This window comes from Giraffa tippelskirchi, chromosome 7 (assembly GCF_054371585.1).
Source record: "Giraffa tippelskirchi isolate mGirTip1 chromosome 7, T2T-mGirTip1v1.2.pri, whole genome shotgun sequence".
Classification (NCBI taxonomy): Eukaryota; Metazoa; Chordata; class Mammalia; order Artiodactyla; family Giraffidae; genus Giraffa; species Giraffa tippelskirchi.
The window spans coordinates 65,055,744-65,081,548 of record NC_137281.1 but is presented as its reverse complement, the minus strand read 5'-3'; the positions used below and the strand labels follow the sequence as shown (position 1 = coordinate 65,081,548).

The 25,805-nt window shown below is 54.6% G+C and overlaps 1 long non-coding RNA gene across 1 annotated transcript in view; it reads right to left on the bottom strand.

Annotated features, from left to right (window-relative positions):
• Nucleotides 1-25,805, bottom strand: part of LOC145514066 (uncharacterized) — a 60,786-nt gene that overhangs the window by 29,654 nt on the left and 5,327 nt on the right. The window contains exon 2 of the long non-coding RNA XR_014059831.1: nt 468-579. This is a non-coding gene — a long non-coding RNA (uncharacterized LOC145514066). The remainder of the gene's footprint in view (nt 1-467; nt 580-25,805) is intronic.

Sequence of the window (25,805 nt, the reverse complement as noted above, 5' to 3'; positions counted from 1 at the left end):
TCAAAGCTACCAGATGGCACTTCCCAAGTCAGGCCCCCGCAGGAATCAGGGTGGGCTGCGTGCCTCGGCCCCTGCCACAGGGACAAGCCACACCACTGGCCTCCCTGAGCTCAAATGGCCGGATCTGGGGGTTCTGTCTGGGTGCACACCTCCTTGCTGTGGCCAAGTTCCCCCCTTCTCTGAGCACCAGCTTCATCCTCTCGAAGGAGGACATCGATTGCTACCTTGGCACGTTACTCTCTTCATCCTGTGAAGACTCATTAGGCTTATCCTACAATTACTAGCTGGCCCGAAGAGATATCTCCTGAATCCAGATTAAGCTGGAGTCTCCCAGGCTCATCTGGCATGTCTTCCCTGAAGTCTGCCAAAACCCACACCCTTGCATTTCCAGGGACTCCCCTTAGCCAGCTGGGCAGAAAACCCAGCATGCTTCAAACAAGCTGACAGACAAGCGGGAGAGGACTCACGGGCAGACGGCCTCCCTCAGGTCTCGGGTGGAGCTCTGGGACCACAGCAGCAACGGGCCATCCCAGCCCCTGGGCTCAGCAGCGCCCTCATTCTCAGGCCGGCGGCTCTGCCCTGAGGGGAGCAGGAAGGTCACCAACTGCCGCAGGCGGACCTCAAGCCCCTCCCACTGCTGGAGCCTGACCTCCCCCGGCCCCACCCCTTCCCCTACCCCAGCAGGACGAGAGCTCGTCTTCCCCTGGCTTCCAACGTGAGGCCCGGCCCTGGGCCCCGATTGGGCACTGCCCCAGTCCGGAGGCAATCACAGTGGCCAGGGAGGTAGAACGCACCGATTGGCCAGGGCCAGGTCATGTGACCATGCTCCCCAGGAAACTCAAATATTACCAAGATTCCCTAACAAACCAATGAACAAAATTATCCAGTAAACGCAAACCGTACTTTTTAATGAGGCCAATGTCACAGAAAAAAAAAAAAAAGCTTCACAATGAACTGCTCAAGGAAGCTACTAAATAAACTTTCAGAAAATTAAGTCGTTTTTTTTTTTTTTTAATAGGGTGACGGAGAGCTATACCTTTCCCATCTATGTGAATTTAGGTTTAAACTAGATTTCCCTTGGCTATTATATAAGACAAAAAACCCCACATCACCCCCTTTCACTCCCCCCACCCCCAAAAAGTGTTTTAGTCTATTGAGTTTTTGTGTCCTCAGTTGTGTCTGATTCACGGCAACTCACGAACTCTACACAGCCAGGCTCTTCCGTCCATGGAATTCAGGGCAATTTTTTTCTGTCACAGTAAATGCCCACCCTGGGTGATCCAAAGGCAAGGGCTCAGAGGCTCCTGAGAGAATAACTCCTTTCAGCTGAGCACAGAGCTGGCTCCTCACTGGGATGCCTGTGGCCTGGGGCTCCCAGAGGGGACAGCAGCACTCGCCCCACCGTGTGGTCACTGCTGCAAGTGCAGGCTGCTCCTCACTCCACCTTGACAGTGTCCCTGAGGGCAGAACAGTGTGAATCTACTCAAGGTGGAAATGCAAACTCCGATGCAACCAAACTTCCCACAAGGTCTCCAAAACCACTCAGGAACAGGGAATTGGAAACTGCAGGGCATGACATGAATGGAGATGGAGACTTGACACCTTACACCGAGTTCACTTCCAGTTATCCCTAGACAAAGTTTCCATGAAAACTTGTCACAAATCTAGAAGAACAATGAGCAGAAACCGGACACGTGCTTTGAGTCTTCACACACAAAACTAAAAGGCAGTCCACAAAACAACCCAGAGAATACAGTGGACTTTGCAAAATCAAAGATATCTACCGTGGGAAAGACCTCATTACAAAAGCAAAAGACAGGTCATACATCGCGAGACGAATGAGTGGAAACACAAAGCTTCTCAAGGACGTGTCTCCAAACAGACAAAGAACACCAACACAACAAGCCTGTGAAAACTAGGGAAAGGTCTGAAGGGACGCCAGACTGAGGAAGACACACACAGAGTATCTCGGATGATGTCCAGCACTGAGGGCCTGAAGAAACAACAGTCTAGTTGCACTCCCTCAGGCCTGTGTGACCCTGGATGAGGCCTCTGTTTCCCGGTGGCTCTGAGAGATGGACAGGGAGGAAGGGGAAGAGAAATCACTTGCACTTGTAATACTCACAGCAAAGTCTTCCAATGAGAAGGGAATTATCACCCCCACTGACAATGCCATTCACTGAAGTGATACCCACGAGTCCATCTAACCCAGAAGGGAAGGAAGGACCTGTTCTCACAAAACGGCGAGAGATGGAAGAAAGAAGATCAAGCCCACACCAATCACTGGAAAGAGAAGCTGTGCTCAGGGCTTGAAAGAATTCCTATTGGGAAAATGTTGTCACAGCCCCACAAGGCAATCCACAGCTTCGATGCTATTCCTCCCAAAATGCCAATGCATGTTCGCACCGAACAAAGAATTGCAAAAGGGGTTACGGAAACAGAAAAGAGCCTAAATTGTCAATACAATCCGACGAAAAAGCCCCGATACGGACGTCCAAGGTTGTGTGAAAGGAAATTAGACGACCAAACTAGGATCCTCAGGAGAGTATCGGAGAAGGCGATGGCGACCCACTCCAGTACTCTTGCCTGGAAAATGCCCTGGACGGAGGAGCCTGGTAGGCTGCAGGCCATGGGGTCGCGCAGAGTCAGACACGACTGAAGTGACTTAGCCGCAGCGGCAGCAGCAGGACAGTATGCTATTGGGAATACAACAACACACACAGATCCAGATCGATGGAATAAAGTTGAGGGTCCAGAAACAAACCCCGGCATCCAAGGTCAACTCATCTCTGACACAGAAGGGGAGAATATCCAAATGGGAACAAGAAAGCCTCTTCAATCAATGTCCATGGGAAAACCAGACAGCTACATCTGAAGAACGCTATTGGTTTTGATCTCACACCACCTCAATATCGGGGAAAAACCTCACCCTAAAGACTGATGTCATGAGATAGCTAGAAAGAAGCGTAGGTCAAAGGCTCCTTAACATCAGAGTCTCCTTGCCATTTGCTGGGCGGAGGTAGAAATGGGTCTCTTCAAGTAAGGGAAAGAGGGAAACCAAGTACACCAATGGGTTTCCATCCAATGGAACCTCTTCACAACAGAGAAGCTAAGCATTCACAAATGCAAAAGATAGGAAACGGAACATGAGAGACTCCTTGCAAGTGGTGTATCTGAGAAGGGGTTCATATGGAAAGAGACGAAGAATGCACAGCACTCAGATTCCAAGAAACACCACCACCACCCTTGACCCTTCCCCCATGACCAACTCCGACCTAAAGCCTTTCTCTCCCTCTAACCTATCCCTAAAACATAACCCTCATCTAATCATATACATGTGCATTCCTAGCATCCATCCATCCACACACGAGAGAGAAAGAGGAAGACACAGACTGAATTGAGAAAGGAAAAGAGAGGGACACAGCCAGAGAGAGACACGGAACCAAAGAGAGGAAAGGAGTCGATGGTCCAGACTTTTCATCAATCTGTCTCGAAGGTAGAAGCAATGACAGCGCCCATCCACCCCAGAAGGGGGAAACGGACGGAAGGTTTGGAGAGGAAAAGACAAGAACGCAGGGAGCCATTAGAAGCTCAGCCACCCGCAGAAGCCGAGCTGGGACACTTGAACAGAATCTCAATGGAAACAGAGGACCAGAAAGTTGGCTACTCTTTTCTATCAGAGAGGGAGACCTTCGAGTCTTCCTTTCGGTCCTCCAACTTGCATGCGGGGTCTCAAAACAGTCAGGAGGGGGAGTGCCTTTTCCTGGGTACCACGGTGCATCCAGGCCTCGTTCTGCCCCATTCTGTGCTGTGTCAGCCCTGGATGGAGTCTTTCTTTCTGAAGTCTCAGCGCACAATCTCCACGTGATATCGGCCCCAGGTGGAAAGGCATGGAGCTGCTCGTAGGCGGACAGACCTAGGAAACAGATGGGAGAATGACCCCCACTCTGCAGATGGAGAGACCGGGGAAACCCTGAGGGGCATATGCTTGTCCAGGGCCACACCACTTATGAGAAGAAGGAGCCTGGTCTGAGAGCAGCGGGGTCCTCGGAGCTCAGGCCCTGGCTGCACCCAGGCCTCCCCAGGGCTGTGGGCTGGGCTGTGTGGCTGTCACTGTGCCTGCACATGGCCTAAGGGGGGTGGTCGAGCAGTCAGAAACCCAGAGATTCCCTTGCGAAGTTTTGGGGAAGGGACCTCAGCACGAACCCCAGGAAATGATGTCACCTGCCGGCAACAGAACCCAACAGAACCCGCAACCCGGGTATCCAGGCCTCCAGAGCGGAGAGGAGCCCCCAGCCAGATCACTTGCTGCCGGGATGTTCTGCTGTTTGCCCCTGCCCAGAGGCCGGGGCCTCAGGAGAGCTCACAGGCAGTGTGCGTGGGCACCCTGTCGACGTTGGCTCAGGGCACCCCCGAGAGGCCTCTGGCCCTTTGCCCGGAGAAACAGAAAGGTAACACGGGGAGCCCCAGGCGGGGCCAGGCCACCTCTCCCATGCCACCCGGAAACACCGGGTCCTTTGCCTGTGTGTGTGGATGCGGGTTTCTCGGGGTGTGTCTCCCTCAAGGAAGCCCAGGCGGAGGTGGGGTCAGAAGCCTGCGGACAAGTTGTGTCCACACCCCAGGGGAGAGCAGGCTGGGTGGGATGGGGAGAGTGCGGGCAGCGCCGGCCGCCCAGGCTGACCTCACACCCTCAGGTGGGTCTCTTTCCTCCCGGGTGGGGATCTGAGCAGACACACGTCTCTGACCCTTCTGGGAAGAGAAGTTCGAGCAGGCAGAAGCAGCGGCTCCACTGGCCAGGCCCAGCTCGGAAAACTCCCAGCACGGCTGGCTGACGGTCACTGTCGTTGCAGAGCTTCCCACGTGATGAGGCCGAGGACGGGGACACCCCGTCCACCTCCCGGAGGGAGGGGTCGGAGCACCACCCCCCCGCCCGTGAGGCCCAGTGCAGGCTCCAGGTGAGCGTGCCCACGGAGGCATCAGCCCCACCGGGGGCGAAGCGGAGGCGGGGAAGGCCTGCTGCCGAGACACCGCCCAGGATACACCCGGCGGCCCAGTCTGAGGCTGCCACGGAGCTCAGCACACCCGGCTCCGACCCAGAGTCCCGAGAACCCCGGCCTCTGAGGCAGCAGGAGGACCTGGAGCCCAGCACGCCAGAGCACAGAGGTGAGGACGCTGGGGCTGGTGCACGGGAGTGTGTGGGGAGGGGGTGCTGAGCTACACACGGACGAGTCCCCGAAAGATGCTGCTGGGCCTGCAGCAAGCGCTGGCCTCACACCCCCACCCCCATCTTGCACACTTCAGTCCCAAAAGACATCCGACCCTGGGTATTCTTTGGGAATCTCTTGGAAGCTTTCTGTCCCGGGATACGCACATGCCAAGGCTGGCCTGTGGGCAAACTTTGCTTCTCCCCCAGCTCTAGCACTGGCCTCCAACTGGAACCAGGCTCTACTTCCCAGACCTGTCCCTACAGAGGTGGTGGCTCCAGGTGCAGGACCCAGGGATCCACCGAGGCCAGATGGAGAACCGAGACTTGCCCTCGCAGAGACACCAGGCCAGCTGGGTACTGGCCAGCACACCGGGCAGATCGGATCTCCGTGCCTGCAGGGCCCCCAGCCCCAGGCACTTATGTCCCACCCCCTCAGCCAGAACCTCCACCTCCACGTGCACCTGTACCTGCTCGGGCTTTGGCAGGAGAACCCGAGGCAGAGGAGGAGTCACCGCCTCGGCAGGGAGAGCCTGCCCTGGCTCCCGCGCAACACCCAGACGCCGACGATGACTCACTCGCCCCTGCAGGAAGAACGAGCCCCCGCTCTGGGCAGAGACCCAGAGCCCTTGCCGGAAACACCACGTCCAGGGGAGCGGTCGGCTCTGCAGCCTCCATCCCTGTCTGCTCACCGTGGACGCCGGCAACTCGGTCTGCCCCCAGGGGACATGGAGTTCCTTTCCCCTGAACTGCTTTGCATTTGGTTTGTTTCCACCTTTCTGGTGATGTTTTATTTTGTGTATGGTTTCCTGTATTTCCCTTGGTTAAGTTGGGATTAGTAAACTTTTTCATCATTGTTGCAATTTGGGAACACTGTTGTGTAACTCTGGTGATACTGTGTTACCATCCCAATTTGTAGTTTCAGACCCGTTCGATCTTTATGCCCCACCCCCCAACAAAGCCTGGATTCAAGGCAAGCACGCCCTGTTCATCCCTCCCCCCGATCCTGAACACAATTTCATCTTTTCTTTCTGCATTCCTTCCTATATTCTTGGTGTCCCCAATCAATGACTCTCAGTGAAATGACTGAAGGAGTTTTTTTCGGACTCTCCACCTACTGTAAGACTCCATTGGAGAGTTCTCATTTGTATGTCATTTGAACTAGCCTTTGATAGCTGAAAGGACGGTGTACGTCCTTTCAAGATATCATGTGCCAAACGAAGCCCTTTTGGCAAATGCCATCATTATCTCCAGGCAGGCATTGCTGTTTGAAGGGTGACATCTCAGCCAGAAGGCAGAGGCTGAGCTCCTCTTGTTGCACCAGCTCCCAAAAGAAGCCAAGAAAGGGAGCTGGAACAACAAACCACCCCAACGCCCAGGAAAGCGTTCTTCACGACAGAAGGCTAGAAAATGACCCAACAACCTTGTGGCCCAGAACCCCTCTAAAAAATCACTGTTCCATAAAAAAGAGAAACACATGGGAAGTTCCAAGGAGAGGCAATGCCCATGGCCAGTGTACTTTAGAGACGGCCTGACCGCTCCGGGGAAGACACGCACCGACGGAACCCCTTGGGAAACAGCAGTGATAGTCCTCACCGTCGTAAGGGTTTCCTCTGGGGACAACCTGCCCTGGGCACCACATGAGGGAGCAGACCGGCTTCTCTTCCTCTGCCCCCACACCATTCACTCATGAAGGCAGCTCAGGTGTTCTCATGCCCTGCCTGCCTGCCTGCCTGCCTGGCTCATCCGTGAGCTGTGCCCACCTCCAGGGCAGGACTCCACCTTCTCCTCTCTGTGTACCGTGAATCTGCACACAGTGGGCTTTCAGAACCTTAGGAGACTTGAGCCATTCCCACTGGAGCCAGAACCCTCCCCAGGAAGGAAAACAGCTGTGGAGTCATTTTGGCCCCAGCACTGGTTCCCAAACCCTGGCGGCTCCTACAGCCTCTACGGTGTGAAGAGGGAGGTCCCTTTTGACAGAGCTTTCCGGCTGTCAGATCTAAGCTGTTGTTTCCCTGTCAGCTGTGTCTCTTCCGTTGCAGCCAGGTGGGCCACGCTGCTCCAAAGGAGCTCACAAGCTGAGTTGCAAGGGAGGTATTGAGAGGACAGGGATGGCTACAACGTGCTGCAAACTGAGTGAGGGTCCCCACAATCCTCAGCAAAGGTCTGTGGTGTGCAAGTGGGGAGTAGAGGGCCCCCAAGTTCCAAAGGAAGGGAGGTACTCGGGAGCTAAAGCCCTTGGCTGCTGTGGTAGCAGCTGCACATGGCAGCTCGTCCACAGTGCACTTCGAATGAGGTCATATGAGCGGGACTCTGGAAATGGCTCCGAAATCCAGAGAAAGGGGTCAGGGTATGTGGGAATCCGGCGGGGGTGGGGGGTGGATGAAGGAAGGTGTCCTTCCTCTCTCCAGTGCAATTTGGTTTGGTGAGTCTCAAAGCTACCAGATGGCACTTCCCAAGTCAGGCCCCCGCAGGAATCAGGGTGGGCTGCGTGCCTCGGCCCCTGCCACAGGGACAAGCCACACCACTGGCCTCCCTGAGCTCAAATGGCCGGATCTGGGGGTTCTGTCTGGGTGCACACCTCCTTGCTGTGGCCAAGTTCCCCCCTTCTCTGAGCACCAGCTTCATCCTCTCGAAGGAGGACATCGATTGCTACCTTGGCACGTTACTCTCTTCATCCTGTGAAGACTCATTAGGCTTATCCTACAATTACTAGCTGGCCCGAAGAGATATCTCCTGAATCCAGATTAAGCTGGAGTCTCCCAGGCTCATCTGGCATGTCTTCCCTGAAGTCTGCCAAAACCCACACCCTTGCATTTCCAGGGACTCCCCTTAGCCAGCTGGGCAGAAAACCCAGCATGCTTCAAACAAGCTGACAGACAAGCGGGAGAGGACTCACGGGCAGACGGCCTCCCTCAGGTCTCGGGTGGAGCTCTGGGACCACAGCAGCAACGGGCCATCCCAGCCCCTGGGCTCAGCAGCGCCCTCATTCTCAGGCCAGCGGCTCTGCCCTGAGGGGAGCAGGAAGGTCACCAACTGCCGCAGGCGGACCTCAAGCCCCTCCCACTGCTGGAGCCTGACCTCCCCCGGCCCCACCCCTTCCCCTACCCCAGCAGGACGAGAGCTCGTCTTCCCCTGGCTTCCAACGTGAGGCCCGGCCCTGGGCCCCGATTGGGCACTGCCCCAGTCCGGAGGCAATCACAGTGGCCAGGGAGGTAGAACGCACCGATTGGCCAGGGCCAGGTCATGTGACCATGCTCCCCAGGAAACTCAAATATTACCAAGATTCCCTAACAAACCAATGAACAAAATTATCCAGTAAACGCAAACCGTACTTTTTAATGAGGCAATGTCACAAAAAAAAAAAAAAAAAGCTTCACAATGAACTGCTCAAGGAAGCTACTAAATAAACTTTCAGAAAATTAAGTCGTTTTTTTTTTTTTTAATAGGGTGACGGAGAGCTATACCTTTCCCATCTATGTGAATTTAGGTTTAAACTAGATTTCCCTTGGCTATTATATAAGACAAAAAACCCCACATCACCCCCTTTCACTCCCCCCACCCCCAAAAAGTGTTTTAGTCTATTGAGTTTTTGTGTCCTCAGTTGTGTCTGATTCACGGCAACTCACGAACTCTACACAGCCAGGCTCTTCCGTCCATGGAATTCAGGGCAATTTTTTTCTGTCACAGTAAATGCCCACCCTGGGTGATCCAAAGGCAAGGGCTCAGAGGCTCCTGAGAGAAAAACTCCTTTCAGCTGAGCACAGAGCTGGCTCCTCACTGGGATGCCTGTGGCCTGGGGCTCCCAGAGGGGACAGCAGCACTCGCCCCACCGTGTGGTCACTGCTGCAAGTGCAGGCTGCTCCTCACTCCCCCTTGACAGTGTCCCTGAGGGCAGAACAGTGTGAATCTACTCAAGGTGGAAATGCAAACTCCGATGCAACCAAACTTCCCACAAGGTCTCCAAAACCACTCAGGAACAGGGAATTGGAAACTGCAGGGCATGACATGAATGGAGATGGAGACTTGACACCTTACACCGAGTTCACTTCCAGTTATCCCTAGACAAAGTTTCCATGAAAACTTGTCACAAATCTAGAAGAACAATGAGCAGAAACCGGACACGTGCTTTGAGTCTTCACACACAAAACTAAAAGGCAGTCCACAAAACAACCCAGAGAATACAGTGGACTTTGCAAAATCAAAGATATCTACCGTGGGAAAGACCTCATTACAAAAGCAAAAGACAGGTCATACATCGCGAGACGAATGAGTGGAAACACAAAGCTTCTCAAGGACGTGTCTCCAAACAGACAAAGAACACCAACACAACAAGCCTGTGAAAACTAGGGAAAGGTCTGAAGGGACGCCAGACTGAGGAAGACACACACAGAGTATCCCGGATGATGTCCAGCACTGAGGGCCTGAAGAAACAACAGTCTAGTTGCACTCCCTCAGGCCTGTGTGACCCTGGATGAGGCCTCTGTTTCCCGGTGGCTCTGAGAGATGGACAGGGAGGAAGGGGAAGAGAAATCACTTGCACTTCTAATACTCACAGCAAAGTCTTCCAATGAGAAGGGAATTATCACCCCCACTGACAATGCCATTCACTGAAGTGATACCCACGAGTCCATCTAACCCAGAAGGGAAGGAAGGACCTGTTCTCACAAAACGGCGAGAGATGGAAGAAAGAAGATCAAGCCCACACCAATCACTGGAAAGAGAAGCTGTGCTCAGGGCTTGAAAGAATTCCTATTGGGAAAATGATGTCACAGCCCCACAAGGCAATCCACAGCTTCGATGCTATTCCTCCCAAAATGCCAATGCATGTTCGCACCGAACAAAGAATTGCAAAAGGGGTTACGGAAACAGAAAAGAGCCTAAATTGTCAATACAATCCGACGAAAAAGCCCCGATACGGACGTCCAAGGTTGTGTGAAAGGAAATTAGACGACCAAACTAGGATCCTCAGGAGAGTATCGGAGAAGGCGATGGCGACCCACTCCAGTACTCTTGCCTGGAAAATGCCCTGGACGGAGGAGCCTGGTAGGCTGCAGGCCATGGGGTCGCGCAGAGTCAGACACGACTGAAGTGACTTAGCCGCAGCGGCAGCAGCAGGACAGTATGCTATTGGGAATACAACAACACACACAGATCCAGATCGATGGAATAAAGTTGAGGGTCCAGAAACAAACCCCGGCATCCAAGGTCAACTCATCTCTGACACAGAAGGGGAGAATATCCAAATGGGAACAAGAAAGCCTCTTCAATCAATGTCCATGGGAAAACCAGACAGCTACATCTGAAGAACGCTATTGGTTTTGATCTCACACCACCTCAATATCGGGGAAAAACCTCACCCTAAAGACTGATGTCATGAGATAGCTAGAAAGAAGCGTAGGTCAAAGGCTCCTTAACATCAGAGTCTCCTTGCCATTTGCTGGGCGGAGGTAGAAATGGGTCTCTTCAAGTAAGGGAAAGAGGGAAACCAAGTACACCAATGGGTTTCCATCCAATGGAACCTCTTCACAACAGAGAAGCTAAGCATTCACAAATGCAAAAGATAGGAAACGGAACATGAGAGACTCCTTGCAAGTGGTGTATCTGAGAAGGGGTTCATATGGAAAGAGACGAAGAATGCACAGCACTCAGATTCCAAGAAACACCACCACCACCCTTGACCCTTCCCCCATGACCAACTCCGACCTAAAGCCTTTCTCTCCCTCTAACCTATCCCTAAAACATAACCCTCATCTAATCATATACATGTGCATTCCTAGCATCCATCCATCCACACACGAGAGAGAAAGAGGAAGACACAGACTGAATCGAGAAAGGAAAAGAGAGGGACACAGCCAGAGAGAGACACGGAACCAAAGAGAGGAAAGGAGTCGATGGTCCAGACTTTTCATCAATCTGTCTCGAAGGTAGAAGCAATGACAGCGCCCATCCACCCCAGAAGGGGGAAACGGACGGAAGGTTTGGAGAGGAAAAGACAAGAACGCAGGGAGCCATTAGAAGCTCAGCCACCCGCAGAAGCCGAGCTGGGACACTTGAACAGAATCTCAATGGAAACAGAGGACCAGAAAGTTGGCTACTCTTTTCTATCAGAGAGGGAGACCTTCGAGTCTTCCTTTCGGTCCTCCAACTTGCATGCGGGGTCTCCAAACAGTCAGGAGGGGGAGTGCCTTTTCCTGGGTACCACGGCGCATCCAGGCCTCATTCTGCCCCATTCTGTGCTGTGTCAGCCCTGGATGGAGTCTTTCTTTCTGAAGTCTCAGCGCACAAGCTCCACGTGATATCGGCCCCAGGTGGAAAGGCATGGAGCTGCTCGTAGGCCGACAGACCTAGGAAACAGATGGGAGAATGACCCCCACTCTGCAGATGGAGAGACCGGGGAAACCCTGAGGGGCATATGCTTGTCCAGGGCCACACCACTTATGAGAAGAAGGAGCCTGGTCTGAGAGCAGCGGGGTCCTCGGAGCTCAGGCCCTGGCTGCACCCAGGCCTCCCCAGGGCTGTGGGCTGGGCTGTGTGGCTGTCACTGTGCCTGCACATGGCCTAAGGGGGGTGGTCGAGCAGTCAGAAACCCAGAGATTCCCTTGCGAAGTTTTGGGGAAGGGACCTCAGCACGAACCCCAGGAAATGATGTCACCTGCCGGCAACAGAACCCAACAGAACCCGCAACCCGGGTATCCAGGCCTCCAGAGCGGAGAGGAGCCCCCAGCCAGATCACTTGCTGCCAGGATGTTCTGCTGCTTGCCCCTGCCCAGAGGCCGGGGCCTCAGGAGAGCTCACAGGCAGTGAGCGTGGGCACCCTGTCGACGTTGGCTCAGGGCACCCCCGAGAGGCCTCTGGCCCTTTGCCCGGAGAAACAGAAAGGTAACACGGGGAGCCCCAGGCGGGGCCAGGCCACCTCTCCCATGCCACCCGGAAACACCGGGTCCTTTGCCTGTGTGTGTGGATGCGGGTTTCTCGGGGTGTGTCTCCCTCAAGGAAGCCCAGGCGGAGGTGGGGTCAGAAGCCTGCGGACAAGTTGTGTCCACACCCCAGGGGAGAGCAGGCTGGGTGGGATGGGGAGAGTGCGGGCAGCGCCGGCCGCCCAGGCTGACCTCACACCCTCAGGTGGGTCTCTTTCCTCCCGGGTGGGGATCTGAGCAGACACACGTCTCTGACCCTTCTGGGAAGAGAAGTTCGAGCAGGCAGAAGCAGCGGCTCCACTGGCCAGGCCCAGCTCGGAAAACTCCCAGCACGGCTGGCTGACGGTCACTGTCGTTGCAGAGCTTCCCACGTGATGAGGCCGAGGACGGGGACACCCCGTCCACCTCCCGGAGGGAGGGGTCGGAGCACCACCCCCCCGCCCGTGAGGCCCAGTGCAGGCTCCAGGTGAGCGTGCCCACGGAGGCATCAGCCCCACCGGGGGCGAAGCGGAGGCGGGGAAGGCCTGCTGCCGAGACACCGCCCAGGATACACCCGGCGGCCCAGTCTGAGGCTGCCACGGAGCTCAGCACACCCGGCTCCGACCCAGAGTCCCGAGAACCCCGGCCTCTGAGGCAGCAGGAGGACCTGGAGCCCAGCACGCCAGAGCACAGAGGTGAGGACGCTGGGGCTGGTGCACGGGAGTGTGTGGGGAGGGGGTGCTGAGCTACACACGGACGAGTCCCCGAAAGATGCTGCTGGGCCTGCAGCAAGCGCTGGCCTCACACCCCCACCCCCATCTTGCACACTTCAGTCCCAAAAGACATCCGACCCTGGGTATTCTTTGGGAATCTCTTGGAAGCTTTCTGTCCCGGGATACGCACATGCCAAGGCTGGCCTGTGGGCAAACTTTGCTTCTCCCCCAGCTCTAGCACTGGCCTCCAACTGGAACCAGGCTCTACTTCCCAGACCTGTCCCTACAGAGGTGGTGGCTCCAGGTGCAGGACCCAGGGATCCACCGAGGCCAGATGGAGAACCGAGACTTGCCCTCGCAGAGACACCAGGCCAGCTGGGTACTGGCCAGCACACCGGGCAGATCGGATCTCCGTGGCTGCAGGGCCCCCAGCCCCAGGCACTTATGTCCCACCCCCTCAGCCAGAACCTCCACCTCCACGTGCACCTGTACCTGCTCGGGCTTTGGCAGGAGAACCCGAGGCAGAGGAGGAGTCACCGCCTCGGCAGGGAGAGCCTGCCCTGGCTCCCGCGCAACACCCAGACGCCGACGATGACTCACTCGCCCCTGCAGGAAGAACGAGCCCCCGCTCTGGGCAGAGACCCAGAGCCCTTGCCGGAAACACCACGTCCAGGGGAGCGGTCGGCTCTGCAGCCTCCATCCCTGTCTGCTCACCGTGGACGCCGGCAACTCGGTCTGCCCCCAGGGGACATGGAGTTCCTTTCCCCTGAACTGCTTTGCATTTGGTTTGTTTCCACCTTTCTGGTGATGTTTTATTTTGTGTATGGTTTCCTGTATTTCTCTTGGTTAAGTTGGGATTAGTAAACTTTTTCATCATTGTTGCAATTTGGGAACACTGTTGTGTAACTCTGGTGATACTGTGTTACCATCCCAATTTGTAGTTTCAGACCCGTTCGATCTTTATGCCCCACCCCCCAACAAAGCCTGGATTCAAGGCAAGCACGCCCTGTTCATCCCTCCCCCCGATCCTGAACACAATTTCATCTTTTCTTTCTGCATTCCTTCCTATATTCTTGGTGTCCCCAATCAATGACTCTCAGTGAAATGACTGAAGGAGTTTTTTTCGGACTCTCCACCTACTGTAAGACTCCATTGGAGAGTTCTCATTTGTATGTCATTTGAACTAGCCTTTGATAGCTGAAAGGACGGTGTACGTCCTTTCAAGATATCATGTGCCAAACGAAGCCCTTTTGGCAAATGCCATCATTATCTCCAGGCAGGCATTGCTGTTTGAAGGGTGACATCTCAGCCAGAAGGCAGAGGCTGAGCTCCTCTTGTTGCACCAGCTCCCAAAAGAAGCCAAGAAAGGGAGCTGGAACAACAAACCACCCCAACGCCCAGGAAAGCGTTCTTCACGACAGAAGGCTAGAAAATGACCCAACAACCTTGTGGCCCAGAACCCCTCTAAAAAATCACTGTTCCATAAAAAAGAGAAACACATGGGAAGTTCCAAGGAGAGGCAATGCCCATGGCCAGTGTACTTTAGAGACGGCCTGACCGCTCCGGGGAAGACACGCACCGACGGAACCCCTTGGGAAACAGCAGTGATAGTCCTCACCGTCGTAAGGGTTTCCTCTGGGGACAACCTGCCCTGGGCACCACATGAGGGAGCAGACCGGCTTCTCTTCCTCTGCCCCCACAGCATTCACTCATGAAGGCAGCTCAGGTGTTCTCATGCCCTGCCTGCCTGCCTGCCTGCCTGGCTCATCCGTGAGCTGTGCCCACCTCCAGGGCAGGACTCCACCTTCTCCTCTCTGTGTACCGTGAATCTGCACACAGTGGGCTTTCAGAACCTTAGGAGACTTGAGCCATTCCCACTGGAGCCAGAACCCTCCCCAGGAAGGAAAACAGCTCTGGAGTCATTTTGGCCCCAGCACTGGTTCCCAAACCCTGGCGGCTCCTACAGCCTCTACGGTGTGAAGAGGGAGGTCCCTTTTGACAGAGCTTTCCGGCTGTCAGATCTAAGCTGTTGTTTCCCTGTCAGCTGTGTCTCTTCCGTTGCAGCCAGGTGGGCCACGCTGCTCCAAAGGAGCTCACAAGCTGAGTTGCAAGGGAGGTATTGAGAGGACAGGGATGGCTACAACGTGCTGCAAACTGAGTGAGGGTCCCCACAATCCTCAGCAAAGGTCTGTGGTGTGCAAGTGGGGAGTAGAGGGCCCCCAAGTTCCAAAGGAAGGGAGGTACTCGGGAGCTAAAGCCCTTGGCTGCTGTGGTAGCAGCTGCACATGGCAGCTCGTCCACAGTGCACTTCGAATGAGGTCATATGAGCGGGACTCTGGAAATGGCTCCGAAATCCAGAGAAAGGGGTCAGGGTATGTGGGAATCCGGCGGGGGTGGGGGGTGGATGAAGGAAGGTGTCCTTCCTCTCTCCAGTGCAATTTGGTTTGGTGAGTCTCAAAGCTACCAGATGGCACTTCCCAAGTCAGGCCCCCGCAGGAATCAGGGTGGGCTGCGTGCCTCGGGCCCTGCCACAGGGACAAGCCACACCACTGGCCTCCCTGAGCTCAAATGGCCGGATCTGGGGGTTCTGTCTGGGTGCACACCTCCTTGCTGTGGCCAAGTTCCCCCCTTCTCTGAGCACCAGCTTCATCCTCTCGAAGGAGGACATCGATTGCTACCTTGGCACGTTACTCTCTTCATCCTGTGAAGACTCATTAGGCTTATCCTACAATTACTAGCTGGCCCGAAGAGATATCTCCTGAATCCAGATTAAGCTGGAGTCTCCCAGGCTCATCTGGCATGTCTTCCCTGAAGTCTGCCAAAACCCACACCCTTGCATTTCCAGGGACTCCCCTTAGCCAGCTGGGCAGAAAACCCAGCATGCTTCAAACAAGCTGACAGACAAGCGGGAGAGGACTCACGGGCAGACGGCCTCCCTCAGGTCTCGGGTGGAGCTCTGGGACCACAGCAGCAACGGGCCATCCCAGCCCCTGGGCTCAGCAGCGCCCTCATTCTCAGGCCGGCGGCTCTGCCCTGAGGGGAGCAGGAAGGTCACCAACTGCCGCAGGCGGACCTCAAGCCCCTCCCACTGCTGGAGCCTGACCTCCCCCGGCCCCACCCCTTCCCCTACCCCAGCAGGACGAGAGCTCGTCTTCCCCTGGCTTCCAACGTGAGGCCCGGCCCTGGGCCCCGATTGGGCACTGCCCCAGTCCGGAGCCAATCACAGTGGCCAGGGAGGTGGAACGCACCGATTGGCCAGGGCCAGGTCATGTGACCATGCTCCCCAGGAAACTCAAATATTACCAAGATTCCCTAACAAACCAATGAACAAAATTATCCAGTAAACGCAAACCGTACTTTTTAATGAGGCCAATGTCACAGAAAAAAAAAAAAATGCTTCACAATGAACTGCTCAAGGAAGCTACTAAATAAACTTTCAGAAAAGTTAAGTCGTTTTTTTTTTTTTTTTTAATAGGGTGACGGAGAGCTATACCTTTCCCATCTATGTGAACTTAGGTTTAAACTAGATTTCCCTTGGCTATTATATAAGACAAAAAACCCCACATCACCCCCTTTCACTCCCCCCACCCCCAAAAAGTGTTTTAGTCTATTGAGTTTTTGTGTCCTCAGTTGTGTCTGATTCACGGCAACTCACGAACTCTACACAGCCAGGCTCTTCCGTCCATGGAATTCAGGGCAATTTTTTTCTGTCACAGTAAATGCCCACCCTGGGTGATCCAAAGGCAAGGGCTCAGAGGCTCCTGAGAGACTAACTCCTTTCAGCTGAGCACAGAGCTGGCTCCTCACTGGGATGCCTGTGGCCTGGGGCTCCCAGAGGGAACAGCAGCACTCGCCCCACCGTGTGGTCACTGCTGCAAGTGCAGGCTGCTCCTCACTCCCCCTTGACAGTGTCCCTGAGGGCAGAACAGTGTGAATCTACTCAAGGTGGAAATGCAAACTCCGATGCAACCAAACTTCCCACAAGGTCTCCAAAACCACTCAGGAACAGGGAATTGGAAACTGCAGGGCATGACATGAATGGAGATGGAGACTTGACACCTTACACCGAGTTCACTTCCAGTTATCCCTAGACAAAGTTTCCATGAAAACTTGTCACAAATCTAGAAGAACAATGAGCAGAAACCGGACACGTGCTTTGAGTCTTCACACACAAAACTAAAAGGCAGTCCACAAAACAACCCAGAGAATACACTGGACTTTGCAAAATCAAAGGTATCTACCGTGGGAAAGACCTCATTACAAAAGCAAAAGACAGGTCATACATCGCGAGACGAATGAGTGGAAACACAAAGCTTCTCAAGGACGTGTCTCCAAACAGACAAAGAACACCAACACAACAAGCCTGTGAAAACTAGGGAAAGGTCTGAAGGGACGCCAGACTGAGGAAGACACACACAGAGTATCCCGGATGATGTCCAGCACTGAGGGCCTGAAGAAACAACAGTCTACTTGCACTCCCTCAGGCCTGTGTGACCCTGGATGAGGCCTCTGTTTCCCGGTGGCTCTGAGAGATGGACAGGGAGGAAGGGGAAGAGAAATCACTTGCACTTCTAATACTCACAGCAAAGTCTTCCAATGAGAAGGGAATTATCACCCCCACTGACAATGCCATTCACTGAAGTGATACCCACGAGTCCATCTAACCCAGAAGGGAAGGAAGGACCTGTTCTCACAAAACGGCGAGAGATGGAAGAAAGAAGATCAAGCCCACACCAATCACTGGAAAGAGAAGCTGTGCTCAGGGCTTGAAAGAATTCCTATTGGGAAAATGATGTCACAGCCCCACAAGGCAATCCACAGCTTCGATGCTATTCCTCCCAAAATGCCAATGCATGTTCGCACCGAACAAAGAATTGCAAAAGGGGTTACGGAAACAGAAAAGAGCCTAAATTGTCAATACAATCCGACGAAAAAGCCCCGATACGGACGTCCAAGGTTGTGTGAAAGGAAATTAGACGACCAAACTAGGATCCTCAGGAGAGTATCGGAGAAGGCGATGGCGACCCACTCCAGTACTCTTGCCTGGAAAATGCCCTGGACGGAGGAGCCTGGTAGGCTGCAGGCCATGGGGTCGCGCAGAGTCAGACACGACTGAAGTGACTTAGCCGCAGCGGCAGCAGCAGGACAGTACGCTATTGGGAATACAACAACACACACAGATCCAGATCGATGGAATAAAGTTGAGGGTCCAGAAACAAACCCCGGCATCCAAGGTCAACTCATCTCTGACACAGAAGGGGAGAATATCCAAATGGGAACAAGAAAGCCTCTTCAATCAATGTCCATGGGAAAACCAGACAGCTACATCTGAAGAACGCTATTGGTTTTGATCTCACACCACCTCAATATTGGGGAAAAACCTCACCCTAAAGACTGATGTCATGAGATAGCTAGAAAGAAGCGTAGGTCAAAGGCTCCTTAACATCAGAGTCTCCTTGCCATTTGCTGGGCGGAGGTAGAAATGGGTCTCTTCAAGTAAGGGAAAGAGGGAAACCAAGTACACCAATGGGTATCCATCCAATGGAACCTCTTCACAACAGAGAAGCTAAGCATTCACAAATGCAAAAGATAGGAAACGGAACATGAGAGACTCCTTGCAAGTGGTGTATCTGAGAAGGGGTTCATATGGAAAGAGACGAAGAATGCACAGCACTCAGATTCCAAGAAACACCACCACCACCCTTGACCCTTCCCCCATGACCAACTCCGACCTAAAGCCTTTCTCTCCCTCTAACCTATCCCTAAAACATAACCCTCATCTAATCATATACATGTGCATTCCTAGCATCCATCCATCCACACACGAGAGAGAAAGAGGAAGACACAGACTGAATCGAGAAAGGAAAAGAGAGGGACACAGCCAGAGAGAGACACGGAACCAAAGAGAGGAAAGGAGTCGATGGTCCAGACTTTTCACCAATCTGTCTCGAAGGTAGAAGCAATGACAGCGCCCATCCACCCCAGAAGGGGGAAACGGACGGAAGGTTTGGAGAGGAAAAGACAAGAACGCAGGGAGCCATTAGAAGCTCAGCCACCCGCAGAAGCCGAGCTGGGACACTTGAACAGAATCTCAATGGAAACAGAGGACCAGAAAGTTGGCTACTCTTTTCTATCAGAGAGGGAGACCTTCGAGTCTTCCTTTCGGTCCTCCAACTTGCATGCGGGGTCTCAAAACAGTCAGGAGGGGGAGTGCCTTTTCCTGGGTACCACGGTGCATCCAGGCCTCGTTCTGCCCCATTCTGTGCTGTGTCAGCCCTGGATGGAGTCTTTCTTTCTGAAGTCTCAGCGCACAAGCTCCACGTGATATCAGCCCCAGGTGGAAAGGCATGGAGCTGCTCGTAGGCCGACAGACCTAGGAAACAGATGGGAGAATGACCCCCACTCTGCAGATGGAGAGACCGGGGAAACCCTGAGGGGCATATGCTTGTCCAGGGCCACACCACTTATGAGAAGAAGGAGCCTGGTCTGAGAGCAGCGGGGTCCTCGGAGCTCAGGCCCTGGCTGCACCCAGGCCTCCCCAGCGCTGTGGGCTGGGCTGTGTGGCTGTCACTGTGCCTGCACATGGCCTAAGGGGGGTGGTCGAGCAGTCAGAAACCCAGAGATTCCCTTGCGAAGTTTTGGGGAAGGGACCTCAGCACGAACCCCAGGAAATGATGTCACCTGCCGGCAACAGAACCCAACAGAACCCGCAACCCTGGTAGCCAGGCCTCCAGAGCGGAGAGGAGCCCCCAGCCAGATCACTTGCTGCCAGGATGTTCTGCTGCTTGCCCCTGCCCAGAGGCCGGGGCCTCAGGAGAGCTCACAGGCAGTGAGCGTGGGCACCCTGTCGACGTTGGCTCAGGGCACCCCCGAGAGGCCTCTGGCCCTTTGCCCGGAGAAACAGAAAGGTAACACGGGGAGCCCCAGGCGGGGCCAGGCCACCTCTCCCATGCCACCCGGAAACACCGGGTCCTTTGCCTGTGTGTGTGGATGCGGGTTTCTCGGGGTGTGTCTCCCTCAAGGAAGCCCAGGCGGAGGTGGGGTCAGAAGCCTGCAGACAAGTTGTGTCCACACCCCAGGGGAGAGCAGGCTGGGTGGGATGGGGAGAGTGTGGGCAGCGCTGGCCGCCCAGGCTGACCTCACACCCTCAGGTGGGTCTCTTTCCTCCCGGGTGGGGATCTGAGCAGACACACGTCTCTGACCCTTCTGGGAAGAGAAGTTCGAGCAGGCAGAAGCAGCGGCTCCACTGGCCAGGCCCAGCTCGGAAAACTCCCAGCACGGCTGGCTGACGGTCACTGTCGTTTCAGAGCTTCCCACGTGATGAGGCCGAGGACGGGGACACCCCGTCCACCTCCCGGAGGGAGGGGTCGGAGCACCACCCCCCCGCCCGTGAGGCCCAGTGCAGGCTCCAGGTGAGCGTGCCCACGGAGGCATCAGCCCCACCGGGGGCGAAGCGGAGGCGGGGAAGGCCTGCTGCCGAGACACCGCCCAGGATACACCCGGCGGCCCGGTCTGAGGCTGCCACGGAGCTCAGCACACCCGGCTCCGACCCAGAGTCCCGAGAACCCCGGCCTCTGAGGCAGCAAGAGGACCTGGAGCCCAGCACGCCAGAGCACAGAGGTGAGGACGCTGGGGCTGGTGCATGGGAGTGTGTGGGGAGGGGGTGCTGAGCTACACACGGACGAGTCCCCGAAAGATGCTGCTGGGCCTGCAGCAAGCGCTGGCCTCACACCCCCACCCCCATCTTGCACACTTCAGTCCCAAAAGACATCCGACCCTGGGTATTCTTTGGGAATCTCTTGGAAGCTTTCTGTCCCGGGATACGCACATGCCAAGGCTGGCCTGTGGGCAAACTTTGCTTCTCCCCCAGCTCTAGCACTGGCCTCCAACTGGAACCAGGCTCTACTTCCCAGACCTGTCCCTACAGAGGTGGTGGCTCCAGGTGCAGGACCCAGGGATCCACCGAGGCCAGATGGAGAACCGAGACTTGCCCTCGCAGAGACACCAGGCCAGCTGGGTACTGGCCAGCACACCGGGCAGATCGGATCTCCGTGCCTGCAGGGCCCCCAGCCCCAGGCACTGATGTCCCACCCCCTCAGCCAGAACCTCCACCTCCACGTGCACCTGTACCTGCTCGGGCTTTGGCAGGAGAACCCGAGGCAGAGGAGGAGTCACCGCCTCGGCAGGGAGAGCCTGCCCTGGCTCCCGCGCAACACCCAGACGCCGACGATGACTCACCCGCCCCTGCAGGAAGAACGAGCCCCCGCTCTGGGCAGAGACCCAGAGCCCTTGCCGGAAACACCACGTCCAGGGGAGCGGTCGGCTCTGCAGCCTCCATCCCTGTCTGCTCACCGTGGACGCCGGCAACTCGGTCTGCCCCCAGGGGACATGGAGTTCCTTTCCCCTGAACTGCTTTGCATTTGGTTTGTTTCCACCTTTCTGGTGATGTTTTATTTTGTGTATGGTTTCCTGTATTTCTCTTGGTTAAGTTGGGATTAGTAAACTTTTTCATCATTGTTGCAATTTGGGAACACTGTTGTGTAACTCTGGTGATACTGTGTTACCATCCCAATTTGTAGTTTCAGACCCGTTCGATCTTTATGCCCCACCCCCCAACAAAGCCTGGATTCAAGGCAAGCACGCCCTGTTCATCCCTCCCCCGATCCTGAACACAATTTCATCTTTTCTTTCTGCATTCCTTCCTATATTCTTGGTGTCCCCAATCAATGACTCTCAGTGAAATGACTGAAGGAGTTTTTTTCGGACTCTCCACCTACTGTAAGACTCCATTGGAGAGTTCTCATTTGTATGTCATTTGAACTAGCCTTTGATAGCTGAAAGGACGGTGTACGTCCTTTCAAGATATCATGTGCCAAACGAAGCCCTTTTGGCAAATGCCATCATTATCTCCAGGCAGGCATTGCTGTTTGAAGGGTGACATCTCAGCCAGAAGGCAGAGGCTGAGCTCCTCTTGTTGCACCAGCTCCCAAAAGAAGCCAAGAAAGGGAGCTGGAACAACAAACCACCCCAACGCCCAGGAAAGCGTTCTTCACGACAGAAGGCTAGAAAATGACCCAACAACCTTGTGGCCCAGAACCCCTCTAAAAAATCACTGTTCCATAAAAAAGAGAAACACATGGGAAGTTCCAAGGAGAGGCAATGCCCATGGCCAGTGTACTTTAGAGACGGCCTGACCGCTCCGGGGAAGACACGCACCGACGGAACCCCTTGGGAAACAGCAGTGATAGTCCTCACCGTCGTAAGGGTTTCCTCTGGGGACAACCTGCCCTGGGCACCACATGAGGGAGCAGACCGGCTTCTCTTCCTCTGCCCCCACACCATTCACTCATGAAGGCAGCTCAGGTGTTCTCATGCCCTGCCTGCCTGCCTGCCTGCCTGGCTCATCCGTGAGCTGTGCCCACCTCCAGGGCAGGACTCCACCTTCTCCTCTCTGTGTACCGTGAATCTGCACACAGTGGGCTTTCAGAACCTTAGGAGACTTGAGCCATTCCCACTGGAGCCAGAACCCTCCCCAGGAAGGAAAACAGCTGTGGAGTCATTTTGGCCCCAGCACTGGTTCCCAAACCCTGGCGGCTCCTACAGCCTCTACGGTGTGAAGAGGGAGGTCCCTTTTGACAGAGCTTTCCGGCTGTCAGATCTAAGCTGTTGTTTCCCTGTCAGCTGTGTCTCTTCCGTTGCAGCCAGGTGGGCCACGCTGCTCCAAAGGAGCTCACAAGCTGAGTTGCAAGGGAGGTATTGAGAGGACAGGGATGGCTACAACGTGCTGCAAACTGAGTGAGGGTCCCCACAATCCTCAGCAAAGGTCTGTGGTGTGCAAGTGGGGAGTAGAGGGCCCCCAAGTTCCAAAGGAAGGGAGGTACTCGGGAGCTAAAGCCCTTGGCTGCTGTGGTAGCAGCTGCACATGGCAGCTCGTCCACAGTGCACTTCGAATGAGGTCATATGAGCGGGACTCTGGAAATGGCTCCGAAATCCAGAGAAAGGGGTCAGGGTATGTGGGAATCCGGCGGGGGTGGGGGGTGGATGAAGGAAGGTGTCCTTCCTCTCTCCAGTGCAATTTGCTTTGGTGAGTCTCAAAGCTACCAGATGGCACTTCCCAAGTCAGGCCCCCGCAGGAATCAGGGTGGGCTGCGTGCCTCGGCCCCTGCCACAGGGACAAGCCACACCAGTGGCCTCCCTGAGCTCAAATGGCCGGATCTGGGGGTTCTGTCTGGGTGCACACCTCCTTGCTGTGGCCAAGTTCCCCCCTTCTCTGAGCACCAGCTTCATCCTCTCGAAGGAGGACATCGATTGCTACCTTGGCACGTTACTCTCTTCATCCTGTGAAGACTCATTAGGCTTATCCTACAATTACTAGCTGGCCCGAAGAGATATCTCCTGAATCCAGATTAAGCTGGAGTCTCCCAGGCTCATCTGGCATGTCTTCCCTGAAGTCTGCCAAAACCCACACCCTTGCATTTCCAGGGACTCCCCTTAGCCAGCTGGGCAGAAAACCCAGCATGCTTCAAACAAGCTGACAGACAAGCGGGAGAGGACTCACGGGCAGACGGCCTCCCTCAGGTCTCGGGTGGAGCTCTGGGACCACAGCAGCAACGGGCCATCCCAGCCCCTGGGCTCAGCAGCGCCCTCATTCTCAGGCCGGCGGCTCTGCCCTGAGGGGAGCAGGAAGGTCACCAACTGCCGCAGGCGGACCTCAAGCCCCTCCCACTGCTGGAGCCTGACCTCCCCCGGCCCCACCCCTTCCCCTACCCCAGCAGGACGAGAGCTCGTCTTCCCCTGGCTTCCAACGTGAGGCCCGGCCCTGGGCCCCGATTGGGCACTGCCCCAGTCCGGAGCCAAACACAGTGGCCAGGGAGGTGGAACGCACCGATTGGCCAGGGCCAGGTCATGTGACCATGCTCCCCAGGAAACTCAAATATTACCAAGATTCCCTAACAAACCAATGAACAAAATTATCCAGTAAAGGCAAACCGTACTTTTTAATGAGGCCAATGTCACAGAAAAAAAAAAAAATGCTTCACAATGAACTGCTCAAGGAAGCTACTAAATAAACTTTCAGAAAAGTTAAGTCGTTGTTTTTTTTTTTTTTAATAGGGTGACGGAGAGCTATACCTTTCCAATCTATGTGAATTTAGGTTTAAACTAGATTTCCCTTGGCTATTATATAAGACAAAAAACCCCACATCACCCCCTTTCACTCCCCCCACCCCCAAAAAGTGTTTTAGTCTATTGAGTTTTTGTGTCCTCAGTTGTGTCTGATTCACGGCAACTCACGAACTCTACACAGCCAGGCTCTTCCGTCCATGGAATTCAGGGCAATTTTTTTCTGTCACAGTAAATGCCCACCCTGGGTGATCCAAAGGCAAGGGCTCAGAGGCTCCTGAGAGACTAACTCCTTTCAGCTGAGCACAGAGCTGGCTCCTCACTGGGATGCCTGTGGCCTGGGGCTCCCAGAGGGAACAGCAGCACTCGCCCCACCGTGTGGTCACTGCTGCAAGTGCAGGCTGCTCCTCACTCCCCCTTGACAGTGTCCCTGAGGGCAGAACAGTGTGAATCTACTCAAGGTGGAAATGCAAACTCCGATGCAACCAAACTTCCCACAAGGTCTCCAAAACCACTCAGGAACAGGGAATTGGAAACTGCAGGGCATGACATGAATGGAGATGGAGACTTGACACCTTACACCGAGTTCACTTCCAGTTATCCCTAGACAAAGTTTCCATGAAAACTTGTCACAAATCTAGAAGAACAATGAGCAGAAACCGGACACGTGCTTTGAGTCTTCACACACAAAACTAAAAGGCAGTCCACAAAACAACCCAGAGAATACAGTGGACTTTGCAAAATCAAAGATATCTACCGTGGGAAAGACCTCATTACAAAAGCAAAAGACAGGTCATACATCGCGAGACGAATGAGTGGAAACACAAAGCTTCTCAAGGACGTGTCTCCAAACAGACAAAGAACACCAACACAACAAGCCTGTGAAAACTAGGGAAAGGTCTGAAGGGACGCCAGACTGAGGAAGACACACACAGAGTATCCCGGATGATGTCCAGCACTGAGGGCCTGAAGAAACAACAGTCTAGTTGCACTCCCTCAGGCCTGTGTGACCCTGGATGAGGCCTCTGTTTCCCGGTGGCTCTGAGAGATGGACAGGGAGGAAGGGGAAGAGAAATCACTTGCACTTCTAATACTCACAGCAAAGTCTTCCAATGAGAAGGGAATTATCACCCCCACTGACAATGCCATTCACTGAAGTGATACCCACGAGTCCATCTAACCCAGAAGGGAAGGAAGGACCTGTTCTCACAAAACGGCGAGAGATGGAAGAAAGAAGATCAAGCCCACACCAATCACTGGAAAGAGAAGCTGTGCTCAGGGCTTGAAAGAATTCCTATTGGGAAAATGATGTCACAGCCCCACAAGGCAATCCACAGCTTCGATGCTATTCCTCCCAAAATGCCAATGCATGTTCGCACCGAACAAAGAATTGCAAAAGGGGTTATGGAAACAGAAAAGAGCCTAAATTGTCAATACAATCCGACGAAAAAGCCCCGATACGGACGTCCAAGGTTGTGTGAAAGGAAATTAGACGACCAAACTAGGATCCTCAGGAGAGTATCGGAGAAGGCGATGGCGACCCACTCCAGTACTCTTGCCTGGAAAATGCCCTGGACGGAGGAGCCTGGTAGGCTGCAGGCCATGGGGTCGCGCAGAGTCAGACACGACTGAAGTGACTTAGCCGCAGCGGCAGCAGCAGGACAGTACGCTATTGGGAATACAACAACACACACAGATCCAGATCGATGGAATAAAGTTGAGGGTCCAGAAACAAACCCCGGCATCCAAGGTCAACTCATCTCTGACACAGAAGGGGAGAATATCCAAATGGGAACAAGAAAGCCTCTTCAATCAATGTCCATGGGAAAACCAGACAGCTACATCTGAAGAACGCTATTGGTTTTGATC